At 46.0% G+C, this 14,230-nt stretch overlaps 1 protein-coding gene across 10 annotated transcripts in view; it reads left to right on the top strand.

The window, feature by feature from the left end:
* ARHGAP40 (Rho GTPase activating protein 40) overlaps positions 1–14,230 on the top strand; it is a 72,366-nt gene that overhangs the window by 33,870 nt on the left and 24,266 nt on the right. Inside the window, exon 1 of one of the 10 annotated variants that reach the window (XM_077335414.1) lies at positions 3,260–3,409. The exons of the other annotated variants lie outside the window; for them this stretch is intronic. The gene's annotated coding sequence lies outside the window, so the exon portion shown is untranslated. Of the gene's footprint in view, positions 1–3,259; positions 3,410–14,230 lie in introns of those variants that run through there. 10 annotated transcript variants of the gene reach the window in all.

The following is a 14,230-nucleotide window of genomic DNA, read 5'->3' as shown; positions in this document are numbered from 1 at the left end:
GAAATCTGGCCTGGCTTTGTCTAGGCAAGAGAAAGAATTCTCGCGAAGCCAAACAAGATGGAGACCTGGCCTGGCTGCCTAGGTTTGTTAAGGGGCCCTACTGTCTCCATAGTCAGTCTCTGCCAGGCTGGTTTCTGCATGTACCAACCTGCTCAGAGTCCAGTCATGGGCTTCTGTGCATGAAGGTGTCTCTGTGTGAGGCACCCTTCCATTATGCACCACCTTTAGGGTAACAGTGGTGCACTGGAGCAGCAGGAAATATGTGTGATAATGCAGAAAAAAATGAAAGCCCAGTAGCACATTAAAGGCTACCACTTTAGTATGAACTTCTGTAAGTCAGGGGTAGTCAACCTGTGGTCCTCCAGATGTCCGTGGACTACAATTCCCATGAGCCTCTGCCAGCAAACTCTACCCCTGCTGTAAGTCACCACCCACTCCAGCTGATAGAAATGTGATGAGGAAATTGTCTTGGGAAGTCTTATTGAGGAAGGTTGGTGGGAGAGAAGGAGCCAAGGCTTGCGGTACATTCTACCATTATGCAGCCAGATGCTATTGGCAAGGCTTCTCTTCTAATTTTATTATTAATCCACTCTTCCTGTCTTATCTCTTTAAACTGCTGTATTGTTTGCTCCTAAAAATGGCTCTGTTCTGTTCTGTTTGTTGGGCTCTAGATGCACAGCAACTTCCCATTGTTCCAAATAAAGCAGGAGCCACTATAAAGTGAACGGTGTTTCTCTTGTGTTTCTGCTTGTGGCAAGCAAGTCTGCCCTTTAAAGCAGTTGAAGACAATAAGAGGAAATGTGTGTCATTAGTGCAGCAGCTGGATAAGAAACGCTGTTTTGGCTTCCTCGGATGGAACAGTCCGGCCTTGGAGCTTCTGACTGCATAACAAGATCATTGGTGTTTACTGGTCAGGTACACACCTGACGTACAACAATGCTTTCAATGCGCTTTTGGGTTATGGCAGTTGCCTAGGGCTTGGTGTTTCTGAAGCGAATAGCATTTGTCTGACCTTTAGGCTTTAAGGAAGATCCTCTAGCTAGCCCAAAGAGGTTTCCTCCAACTTACGTGGCTCTAGAGAAATTTGGCTCATGGTATCAGGGGCATCCAAATGAGTTTTTTAATATTTCTGAAATAGGAAAGGGGGAGGGGAAAGTGGTGAAGGAAGGGTTACTGGGAACCCAAACAGTTTTGACCAGTCCAGGCTTAGATCAGAGATGGAGAAGGCAGTGCAAAGAGATCAGGGTTATAAATACTTGACTTTTCCCCCCTGAGTTACCTTATAGATGCTGGGGGGGGGGGGCTAAAGTGATACCGTGGGCTGTAATGTTGGAGGAAGCAGCTCAGTATGCCTGAACACTGGAGGGGGCAACAGTGCTCCAAGTGGGCATAAAACCCTTTTTTCCTTAATGGGATGCCTTAGGGCAGGGGTAGTCAAACTGTGGCCCTCCAGATGTCCATGGACTACAGTTCCCATGAGCACCTGCCAGCACTTGCCCTTGCTGGCAGGAGCTCATGGGAATTGTAGTCCATGGACATCTGGAGGGTCGCAGTTTGACTACCCCTGCCGTAGGGATTTAGTAGTCTTGAGGTTAGACTTCTCTGTCTCCTTTCGACTGCAGCATGGATGGGAACTGAACCTATGCCAATAAATGTGAGTTTTATTTGTACAGTATACTTCTTGAGAGGTTATATTGCATGCAATATCATGCTTCTGTAACTGGGCAAACCCTGCTATATTAGCTACGTACGGCATATCACCAATATTTAGAAAGGGAGCAGATGTAGCACCTCGTCAGTTTTCTGCTTGGGAAAGGGAAACAGAAGATTTATAGAGGCTCGTTTCTACTGCAGTGAGCAATCTGAGATTATGTGCTTGGCACAAATCCCCTTGGGGATGCTTGTAACTCTGGGCATAGCTGAGAACAAATCTCTCGTATTTGGACTTCAGTATGGCCACTCACAGCCGCAGCCTGGCCTTGATGTTTGGGAAGGTCATCCTGGAGGTAGAACAAACCAAAAGACTGTGCTGACTTTCACAGCAAAGCATATGTGCTTTGTGAGAGAATTGTTAGATACCTTAGATGCAGACATAGCATCTGACCGTTGCATGCTTGGTAATTTGCCGAAGGGAGTAGCAGGAAAGCCTTTGTCTGGTGGAGTAGACAGAAAAGGACGGACTGTTTACATCTCATGATCAAGGAGATTTTAAACTTTCTCCAGGGGGGTTTATAAAAGGGCCTACGACCAACTACTTTGAGAAGACAAGTAGCAGCTATAGCAACCATTGTCCCAACAATTCAACTTGTCCCTCTTTCTAGACATCCACACATAGTGAGCTTCTTAAAGGGGGAAGTGGCCAGGATGCCCCAGGTGCATATTTTCCATTCCTGGAAGTTAAAAGTAGTCTTTACCAGCTTAAGTCTTTACCTTTTGAACCCTTAAAACAGGTGCCAAATGTTACAAATGAAAACTTTATATCTAATAGCAATCACATCAGCTAGATGGTTTTCAGAGTTGAGAGCTCTGTCTGTCAGGAAAGACATATGAATCTTGCACAAAGCCAAGATGGTTCTTAGGACTGACCTGACCTTGTGTCCAAAGTTCAGGTTGTTATTCCAGTTCTCCCAGGAAATTTCCTTACCTTCCATCCATCCTTTTCCTACTGATTCCAAGGAGAAGGAATGGCATAAAATGCATGTCTGGAGAGCACTTTATTTAAGCAGGACACAGAATATCAGGAAGACAGTTCCTTTAATTTGATTAGTTCACCTAACTTGAGTTAAAAATATCTACCACAGCCATTAGCAGATGCCTGAGATCCTGCATCGTAGAGGCTTACAGGATTCAAAAATTACCTATTCTGCTTGGTATCATGGCTCATTCCGTTAAGAGCATGGTAACAGCGTAGCTTTCAGAAATCAGACTTCTGTTGAGGAAGTCTACAGGGCAGCAACATGATCTTCTGTTTCTACATTTCTATGCCACTACGTTGAATTCTTAAGGGTATGCTGCAGAAAGGTTTTGCAAAATGTCATGAGTCCAGATGAGAGCGACCCATCCGGGGCGTAATAATGGCTATGAAATGTCCCAACCCAGATGCCCTCCCCTCAGGGAGAATGACCTTCGGTTACCTACCAAGAAGGGTCCTTCTCTTCTGAAGTAGGAGGGCATCTCTTCACACCCTTTTTGAGTATCTATAAACCGTAGTTACGCTCATAGTATTAGTTAAGTTTGTGGTTGGTTTACATTCTTTAAGGCATTTTGAGATTCATACTGGAGGAAGGTCGATTCCCGTCAGGAAACAGGAAGTCCAAGAAAAAGAATTTGCCTTCTGGTTCCCCAGCAGCAGGCAACAATCAACCTGACACAGATGTCTTCCTACCTTAGAGGAGAAGGGCCCATCACAGTATGTAACCATTGGTCGTTTCATTTATATTGAAATGCTATATATCTTCAAGATTAAAAACAACGGTAAAATAAGAATAGAAGATGTTTTATTTTGGACACGTAATATTTCTCAGTTTAAAATTTTTCCCCCATCTTAGAAAGATTTTTACAATTGAAAATTATGCTGTCTTGAGATCATATAATTTTAGTAGAGATAATCTAAAATCTTATTTTGCCTTATAACTTTTGGGAGGGTGATTAAAAATAGTTTTTAATAATTTTTTTATATTTGCATTTTTTCACTTATAAGAATTTTATTAAAAATGCATTAAAAAGGGTCGACAATTTGCATTTTTCTGTTGCCAGAGTCAAAGGTAAACAATTTGCTTATATTGCTTACTGCCATTTAGCATTCTATATGTGTGTGTGTGTGTATATGTATATATGTATGTATGTGTGTGTATATATATATATATACTAGTAAATAAGCCCGCTGCAGGCTTAATGCAGCGGGCGCTAGCGAGGCTGGGGAGTCTGGCAGGGCGCGGCCAGGCAGGGCCGGCTCGGGCTGGGCCCGCGAGTCTGGCGGCGTGGCCTACCTTTCCATTGGCGACGCCCGAACTGGCTGTGGGCGTTGGCAGCGAGGCAATCAGCAGCGGGGCCGGACGGGTCAGGGCACCGGGCAGGGAGGCCGCAGCAGTCTCGAGACGTCCCATCCGCCCCGGAGGGAAGGAGGCGAGCTCCCACAAAAGTCCCGGAGGCTTGCAGAAGCACTTTGCTTTTTTGGGGACCGGCAGGGCATCGAGCCGCGCCCGGCCGCGCACGCGGGCCGTGCCCGCGCATCGAGCCGCGCCCGGCCGCGCCCACGAGCCGCGCCTGCGGATCGGGCCGCGCCCGCGAGCCGCACCCGCGGATCGGGCCGCGCCCGGAAGCCACGCCCGCGGGTCGGGCCGCGCCCGCGAACCACGCCCGCGGATCGGGCCGCACCTGCGGATCGGGCTGCGCGGGCGTGGCCTGCACGGGCGCAGCCCGGCCCCGATTCCTTCTCCCCGCCCTCCCGCAGTAAGTAGCTTCCCGGGCCGCAAGCTTGCGGCCTGGGAAGTTTTTTACTGCGGGGGGGGCGCGGGGAGAGGGAGCTGCGGCCCGGCGCCATGGCCTTCGCGGCCTGGCACCGGGCCGCGGGCTGCAGGTTGGGGACCACTGCTCTAAGGGGCCGCCTCCAGCCTTCAGGTGAGACTCGCCATGCCTCCTTCCCTGCTTCCCTCCGGTGCGGCTTCCCTCCGGCGGCAAAGGGAGCAACTGCGAGCCGCTGCGCGCGGGGCTCGCAGTTGCTGGGGCTGGGAATCGGAGGCACCAATCGGCAGGCGCTGTGCGCCTGCCAATTGGTCCCTCCGATTGTCTGTCCGGAGGATGGGTCCAATCCGGACCCTTCCTCATCACGGACACATCCCGCCCCAGAACCCCTTACCCTTTTATTTAGTCCGTGGCGCCCGCGGCGCCACGGGCGGTGTTAAGATGTATATGTATATGTATATGTATATGTATATGTATATGTATATGTATATGTATATGTATATGTGTGTGTGTGTGTGTGTGTGTGTGTGTGTGTGTGTGTGTATACACAGATACGCACAGGAAGTTTATTGTAGTTGTGGGCTCTGATCTGGAGGATGGCCTGGAAAAAACCCAGAATTTTTAATCTCTTATTTCACTTTCAGCACTTATTGAGTCATAATGTTCTGTCAAGAAATGGAAGGGCCAAGGGACACCATTGTTGGGCTGTGTTTAGGGCATTCTTTGGCCTTAGTCTGGCCCTGCTGTGGAGGGAGGGGTTTAGGGAGAGGCAAGACCTTCAGGATGAGCAGTCATTTTCTCCAGGGGAACTGATCCCTGTCTCCCGGGTTAGCAATCCCTAATCCTGTCCAAAATTACCCCCCCATTGGTATTTTCAGTGGAAGGAATACTAAATTCTAACTTCTGCTCCCAAATTTATTACCACTGGCAGATTAACATTCTTACCATGCAAGGGACCAAGCCCTATGAAGCTAGGTTGAGGGACTTGGGAATGTTCAGCCTGGAGACAAGGAGGTTGAGAGGGGACATGATAGCCCTCTTTAAGTATTTGAAAGGTTGTCACTTGGAGGAGGGCAGGATGCTGTTTCCGTTGGCTGCAGAGGAGAGGACACGCAGTAATGGGTTTAAACTACAAGTACAACCATATAGGCTAGATAAGGTAAAGGTAAAGGTATCCCCTGTGCAAGCACCGAGTCATGTCTGACCCTTGGGGTGACGCCCTCTAGCGTTTTCATAGGCTAGATATCAGGAAAAAAATTTCACAGTCAGAGTAGTTGGAATAGTGGAATAGGCTGCCTAAGGAATAGGCTGCCTAAGGAGGTGGTGAGCTCCCCCTCACTGGCAGTCTTCAAGCAAAGGTTGGATACACACTTGGATGCATTAGGATGCTTAGGGCTGACCCTGCGTTGAGCAGGGGGTTGGACTAGATGGCCTGTATGGCCCCTTCCAACTCTATGATTGTATGATTCTATGTGAACTACACAGAAAACAGGAGTTACATAGTTCTAGTCTCTTTTGGTAGCCATTCTGGAGCAACCACTGCAAAAGAAGGGGGGAAGATCTGGCATGGGGTGCTATAGGCTGGTGGGGGAGGGCGTTGCTTGGAGCACTTCTATAATGTGTGGACCACATTTAATTATGGTTTAAAAGTCTGCATTTGTCATGGGGACTCAAGGCAAGATTACATAATATAAATTAACATAAATCAATAAGATGAGATGTTTAATCATCAATGCCATGGGATTAAAGTTACAGGAATCGGAAATGAAGCATATGTATTAGACATGATATGTTAAAAAGTACAGAGAATGACATTACAAAACCCCAATGAGGTTAGGGTAGCTCATACAGCAAACAGGCAATACATACTGTGCACAATGGCATACCTCACAGTCCCCTTCCCCCCTGTAAAATCATCTTCCTGAACCATTTTGGTATAATGTAGCCTTATCACCTTGTATATATCATAACCTTTGTATAGCTCCAGGGTTGTCACCCTCAGTGCAGTACACCACTCCTCTTTGGGTTGCTCTTTATGATAGGGCATTAAATTGTGGCTGTGCTTTATTTCTCTGGTAGGACCCTTGGGTAATAACATGATCCAAAATAAGAGGCCCTTGGATAGAACATCAGCAGCCAGCCAAGTGCCTTTTTTAAGTCCTCAAGTCCACAAAATTCTTGTCAGTTCTGCTGAAATAAATGAAACCTGGAGCACTGCCTGGATTGGTTGCTGAAGAAAGCCCTAGAGCAAGGGTAGTCAACCTGTGGTCCTCCAGATGTCCATGGACTACAATTCCCATGAGCCCCTGCCAGCAAATGCTGGAGGACCACAGGTTGACTACCCCTGCCCTAGAGTGTTCTGTATCACCTGCATTAAGGGTGGAGTTAAATGTGTGCATGCACCTCTGTTTTTGTACCCCATGTTTTACTACCCCAAACAGTCTCAGAGCAGCTTACAATTGCCTTCCTTCCCTCTCCCCATAACAGACACCCTGTGAGGTAGGTGGGCTGGAGAGAGCTCTGAGAGAACTGTGACTGGCCCAAGGGTGACCTAGCTGGCTGCATGTAGAGGAGGCGGGAATCAAACCTGGTTCTTGAGAGATTACAGGCCACCACTCTTAACCACTCCGTCAATCTGGCAAGTCTACCCCTGTGCAAGCCTTGGAAATCTGACTGGTGTTTCCTACAGCCAGTATAATGAGTTATTTTTGTTTCTGTGCATTGGATGTCAGATTAGGTACTACACAACACAGGACCTTGAACGGAGAGTTCTGAGTGAATTATCCACCTTCCCCCAATCCCTCTGTTCACTGTGCTATTGCAGTTGCCCAGTGAATACGTACAACATATAATCTGTGCTTGTATCTAAATTGCTCCTGTCTACAAAAGTCACTCAATGTTCCTTCCTTGCTGTCCTCAAAGGAGATGGCTCTTTTAAGTTTACTGACGCACGTGTTGGTGTGTTGGCCCCAGTACTGCCAGATGTTGCTTATTTTGGAAAAATTTCTGGGGATTCTGAACCTTCTTGCCTATACAAGATGCAATAGATAGCGTTTTCTTTCAGAAATGACAGCTTTGGAGCATCCTTGATTACCCCCTTCTCCCTGTTCAAATGTTCAAAACAGCACAAAGCAGTTTAATGTTGATAGAAGGGCAGGTAAAAATGTGCTTGGGAGCTCATGGCTGCAGTAAGTGGTGTCTTACTAAACTGTGTAACTGGTGCATACGTTAAGATACCTGTGGTATGTACTCTACTCAGAATGTTTCTGTAAATTAGAGTACACAAAGTTAAAAACAAATGACAGACTACGACTGAGGCTCAGGACATTCATATAGAGTGGGCATGAACCTAAAACTTCTGATTTGGTTTGGAGTTTGAGGCAGTCCCCAAACTGAGTTGGAATTTCCCTGCATCACATCAGCCAGTTTGGACCCCTTTTCTCCCAGCCGTGACAGAGCGCCTGGGAAGCGTTAAATGGCCGGTAGCCATTTAAACCATCCATTTTGCTTTCCCCTGCCCTGCTCATCTGCTAGATTTAAATTACCTGAACAGCCAAACTGAACAAAAGCCCTGTAAAGGAAAGGAATCTTGTATTAATGTTTTATTGCCAACAGTCCAGGGCAGCTTCCCCCCTGTTTGAGACCCCTCAGGTTTATTATGGATGTTTCAATTCCCTCAAGTAAGCATGAAGTGATCTTATTAATGATCCTTTTGAGGTCTGTGGTGCCCAATAGAACAGGAACAAGGTCTGCAGGATGTAGTAAACATTGGATCTGTGACTGTATTGTTTTTCCATGATCAAGGAGTCACTTTGTCGTACTTGCCGGTATACCATCTGTTAGAAGCATGTAGAAGAAGAAGAAGAAGAAGAAGAGTTGGTTCTTATATGCCGCTTTTCCCTACCTGAAGGAGGCTCAAAGCGGCTTACAGTCGCCTTCCCATTCCTCTCCCCACAACAGACACCCTGTGGGGTGGGTGAGGCTGAGAGAGCACTGATATCACTGCTCGGTCAGAACAGCTTTATCACTACCGTGGCTAGCCCAAGATCACCCAGCTGGCTGCATGTGGGGGAGCGCAGAATCGAACCTGGCATGCCAGATTAGAAGTCCGCACTCCTAACCACTACACCAAACTGGCTCTACCTCAGTCCTATTCTTGGAATGTTGCCTTTAGCTGAATTTATGGGCCAAGATGAACTGAAATGTGTAAGGATAGTCAAGAGAAGGGGGAGGCTTTTTGGCTTGTTGCCCTTTCTCTTCCCCTGAAGGCTGTTTCTGATGTAGGCCTGTCATTTGTATGGTTGTCAGCTCTGGGTTGGGAAATACCTGCAGACTTTGGAGGTGGAGTTGGGAATTGGTGGGATTAGGGGTGCGGAGGGATATCAGCAGAGTACAATATCATAGAGTCCACCCTCCAAAGCAGCCATTTTCTCCAGGGGAGCTGATCTGTATCACCTGGAGTGAGCTAGAAAACCAGGGCATCCATAGTCATCTGCTGTGCTTGAAGGATTTGTCTGCTGCTTCTCTCTCCTGCTGGAAAAAAGAAGGGGGATATTTCCTAGGTCTTTTTGGAAAGATTTGTAAGCATTCCTGTATTACCTGCTCACATAGCCACTGGTTGGAATGGTCTCAAGTATTTTGTTATTAGAAAAATGGCAGCTTTCAAACTCTGCTCCAGAGGACCTTGAGTTCTCATGTAGAACTTGGGGGGCGGGGCATAATTTCAAATGTGGGAGGCTTCCCCATCATTACCTTTCAACACTTAGAATGATGTCCTCTGGTTCCAGACAGGAGACACTTTCATGGTGAGCATCCAGTGCTCTTCGAAGCTTAGCAAGATAACATCAGGAATGATGCATTTCCCTAAAAGATAGCTTGGCTCAATTCCAGTATGCCACTGAAGTTGACGGAGGATGAGTTCTTGGTTGCACGCTTGTCTCACAAGAAGAGATGGGGACTCCCAGCAGTTATAGGCAGTATGCTGCACAAACAAAGTGAGCTCTCTGGAATGGACCCCCCATATTTTCTACAGTACACCATTGCAGGCAAGCAGTAGTTTGTGACAGATGAATCTTGGTCAAAAGGAATTTCCTGGAGATAAGCTTGAAAGCCATCCTGTGCGGCACACTTAAGGTTATGTGAAGGGCTTCTCAATTATTGTCCAGCTTTCTTTAGAGTGGCTGGTGCTGGCAGAGAAATGCATCATGATATTGTGTTCTGTACCTTGGGTGAAGGCTGTGTGTGGAGGCGGTTCTGAGCAGTTTTGACATGATGCAAGTGAAACAGAAGCAGCCTGGTTCCAAATGACCTTGACAGCAAAAAGGGAGCTTCATCATTAACAGTTTCTAAATTCTGCAGTTTCCTTTTTGCAGATAACAATCCAATTTTATTCCGTGTTCCTGTTCTTATTGTGTTAATATGTAAACAATGCTGCAAATATTTCTATACATCTATGTCTGTACAAACAAGAGGCCCTTTTGCTCTTGCTTCAGCTTAATTCCCCTTTGTAAAAAAAAAAAAACAGTGAGGCTTTTAAATTGGTTTCTTCCTCAGTGCCGAAACCATTGATCCCTGCAGAAGTATAAACAGATAATATCCAGAGAGGCTCTGCCATATGACCTGAGGGGAATGCCAAGGAGAAGTGAGGCTGAGTAGCTGGAAATACAACTTCACCTTCACAAAATTGATAATCCACCCCCACATCATTCTTACTTCCTCTTTTTGTAAGCTGATTTCCATGAAGACGTTCATTCCCATTTGGCGAACTTCCTAAATCTACAACTCTTTTTTTTTTCAGTGAGTATGTAGAATCTTGACTCAGTGAAACATGTTTGGTGCCACATAATGGACTTAACTATCAGTGACTGAGGGTGACTTGAAAATTAAGGCAAATACATTGGAGATTAAACCAGCCAGCTGACTCTAAAGAGCCCAACATGTGCCAGCATGAGCTTTCATGAGTCAGAGCTCCCAGAATTGTATGCGTGAGGTGTACATTGAATATAGCTGGCAAGGTGAGCTCTGACTCAGCTCTGTCTTTAAGATGCCACTGGCTGCCTGTTTAGTTTTGCTGCCTCAGACTAAGATCCCTGTGGAAACCTTATCTGTAGAATCCCAGCTTCAAATGTCCTGCCTCCTCAGCCTTGAACCCACAACTGTCAGTTGAAAGCCTGTTCAGTCCTCTTGATGAGGAGTTCAGTGCTGGTACCATTTATGGAAAGGAGCCTGACACCCATGTGAGGCCTGCAAAGAACTCACTGCACCTTGCAGTTGCTCTATAAAACTTGTGTGCGCTTTGTTGTGCCTTGAATCCAGTTTTGTCCATTATTTTGCTCAAAGGATGAATGTTAGACAGCTGTGTTTTCTGATCAGTTGGTTTTGTCTCCCTCCTTTCTCTGACTTCTGTTTTTCATAGGAAAAGTTGAAATGGGTTAATTTATTTATTTATTATTTATTTATTTAGATTTATATACCGCCCTCCCCGAAGGCTCAGGCTTAATTTACTATTAACCCAAACAAAAATCCCAGTTGTGGAAATCTGAATCTAAATGAGCCACAGGTCGTGCTCTCAGAACCTCCCCTTCCCCCTTTTGTAGCCTTGAAGCTGGGTTAACACATTTCAGATTAATCTTGAAGGACTTTCTGCCTGGGGATGTACCATATCAGAATGGACACATATAGAGATGTAACATGTACAGAAATTTTGAAACCAAATCTCTAGCCAGCTTTCAATCTTGGGCATACTGCTAGAACTGGTTGGTTGTTCCTCAGCTCCAGGGGTTCTTGAAGGAGGCTGAATTTTCTGTACTCAATTCAATCTGGCTTCAAGCAACCATTTGGAACCGAGACTGCTTTGGTTGCCTTGATTGATGACCTCTATCAAGAATGAGATAGAGGGTGTGTGACCAGCTAGATCTATTCTATCTCTCAGCTGCTTTTGGTACTATCAACCATAGTGGTCTATTGCAGTGGTCCCCAACCTTTTTATCACCGGGGACTACTCAACACTTGACAATTTTACTGAGGCCCGGTGGGGGGGGGGGAGTTTACTCCTCTACTCTCAACCACTGCCCTAAGGCTCTCTGATCGCTATGGTAATGTTTAAACATCCCTTCAAAATAAGATACAGACACGCCACAACAATGAACATAAGGAACATTTTATTTTCATGGAAATTTTAACTCATGACAATGACAAATCAATGGGAACCCTGAGCTTGTTTCTCTGCAACGAGATAGTCCCATCTGGGAGTGATGGGAGACAATGACACCCAAACTGTGTTGTAAAGGGCCGGGGGGATGAAGTAAAGGGCCAGGAGGGGGGAGAAGGCGTCCTTCGGGGCCCACCTCCAATTAGTCGACGGACCACATGTGGTCCGTAGCCCACAGGTTGGGGATCGCTAGTCTATTGAGCTGCCTCTCAGCACTGAGACTTAGGGGCACTTGTATTGTGGTGGATTGAGTCTTATCTGGTGGGTTTGTCTCAGAAGATAGAGTTGGGAGATTCCTGTTGTGTCCCTCAGCCACAGTGCTCTTGTTTTTCCCCCATGCTGTTTAATCTTTATATGAAGCTACTGGGAAATATGGGCTATGATGTCATCAATATGACAGTGGTGTCCTGTGCTGCTTTTGCTTTCCACCTATTTTTGAGGATGCTGCTGATATTCTGAAACCATGTTTGGAGTCAGTAATGGGCTGGATGAGGGTGAAAAAGCTGAAACTTAATCCTCACAAGACGGACATTCTCTGGGTTAGTTGTAAAGCGGGCAAGGGATTTTAGATCTCCCCTGTCTTGAATGGGTTACACACCCCTTGAAAAGCCTGACTGGCAGCCTGGGATTGCTCCTTAACATAGCAGTCACCTTAGAAAACTAGGTGGCTTTTGTGGCTTGGAGTGTGTTTTCCCCAGCTCTGGCTGGTGTGTCCACTGTGTCTGTTCCTGGGTCAGTCATATCTACCACAGCAATCTATGCCTTATGCTACATCTAGCTAAGGTTATTGCAGTGCACTCAGGAATACCCTCGATTAATGTACCGAAAGTGTAGCTAGTTGGAATGTTGCAGCTAAACTGCTAGTTGAGGCTGGCAACTGGGAGTGTGTTTCCTGGTTATTACACTGGCTATCGATCTGCTCCCAAGCCCCATTGAAGGGTGTCAGCTTTGTCCTTTACAGCCCTAAATGGTTTGGGACCAGGGTATCTGAAGGACTGTGTTCTCTCACACATTCCTGCCTGGGCATTAAGATCACAGGGGAATTCTCTTCTGACTGTCCCATCAATAAGATAGGCTTGCTAGGGGGGTGCATGAGAGTAGGCCTTTTCTGTAGCTGCCCCACGATTATGGCAACCTCCCCAGGGAAGTGTGCCTGCCCCCCTCACTTTCAGTCTCAGCTTTTATTATAACTGGAGTTTTAAAATTTTGACTTGTATAGGTTTTATAATTGTTTTTTTTAATAATGTTTTATTTGTATGGTAAGCTGCCTTGAGTTCCCCAAAGAAGAAAGGCAACTAATAAATATTTTAAATTTTTAAAAAGAGAGGAAGATTGGTGAGCACAGCAAAGGCTTGTGAATATCTCTACTTCTCAAGATCAGGGGAGGGCAGACTTTATGCTTCATGGAGTTTTCCACCACTCAAGAGCTTTGGAAGCTGGCAGTCAAAATGGTGGCTCAGTGGATGGTGAGATGGTCACAAAATGGCAGCTCATCAGAGCAGAACAGGCCAGCAAGTGCTTGAGCAGGGAAACCTTTCTTCTGTTTTCCGAAAGCAGACCACCACTCCAACTTGCAACTTGTTCTGTAGAGATGCAATTAAGTAGATATTTTCTTTCTTTGTGTATGTATCTATTTGTTTGATATATTACCTGCCGCTATCGAGAAAATCGTCTTGTGTTGGGTTACAGTATAAAATAGACCCAACAAGATAAAACCTCAAAAAACCACAACAAAGTCCAACGGCAAGAATAACATAACTGAAAACCCAACATTTTGCAAAGAGCCACTTTGATTCAGGAGGAAAGCTTCTTTCCAGTCCAGAGCTAGCATGCCTGTGTGCATGGGAAGAGGAGAGGCAGACAAAGGAGGTTCAAGTCTTATCCAGTTTAAACTGTCTGAGAAGCCATAGCAATGATGCATTATTGGCAGCCAGCGGTCATAATTATGGGCCTGCAAGTTGAGTATTATGCCTGTAACAGTGGAAGTATGGTTCATATAATCAAAGTGGGAAGAGATCTCCAGGGTCATTTAGTCTAAGCCTCTGCTCACCTTAGGAACTCACAACTACCTGTCCAAGCACAGTGACCCCAATTTTATGCCCCAGTTGTTCCCACCACCAAAAATCCCCAGAATCCAGCCTGGCCTGGAGGAAATTCACCTACCACCCCACAGTGGCAATCAGCAATTCTCTGAGTATGCAAGGAAAGTTCAGTCTGAGGGCAGCAGTATTACTTGTAAATATCAGCATTAGGTCTCTTCACTTGTCAAAACATAGCAGGGTGGTAGATGATCTGTCCAGAAGAACTACACAGTGTACATGAGTGATGCCTCATTTTGGATTCCATGCTTCTGCAGAGAAAACAAAAATGTAATCTGGTGACATTAAAGGCTTGTGGTAAACTTTTATGGTCTAGAGCCCTTTTTATCAGAGAAGGGATGTTGCGTGTTCATGCATCGTATGTGGTGGTCTGTCATCTATCAGATCTTCTTTTTTTGGCATCAAGTCTCCAGTGAATAAGGGCAACTCTGTAAGGTTTTCAGGGCAAGAGACGTTC

This window comes from Paroedura picta, chromosome 4, assembly GCF_049243985.1.
Source record: "Paroedura picta isolate Pp20150507F chromosome 4, Ppicta_v3.0, whole genome shotgun sequence".
NCBI classification, from domain to species: Eukaryota; Metazoa; Chordata; class Lepidosauria; order Squamata; family Gekkonidae; genus Paroedura; species Paroedura picta.
This window is presented reverse-complemented; position numbering and strand designations above follow the sequence as displayed.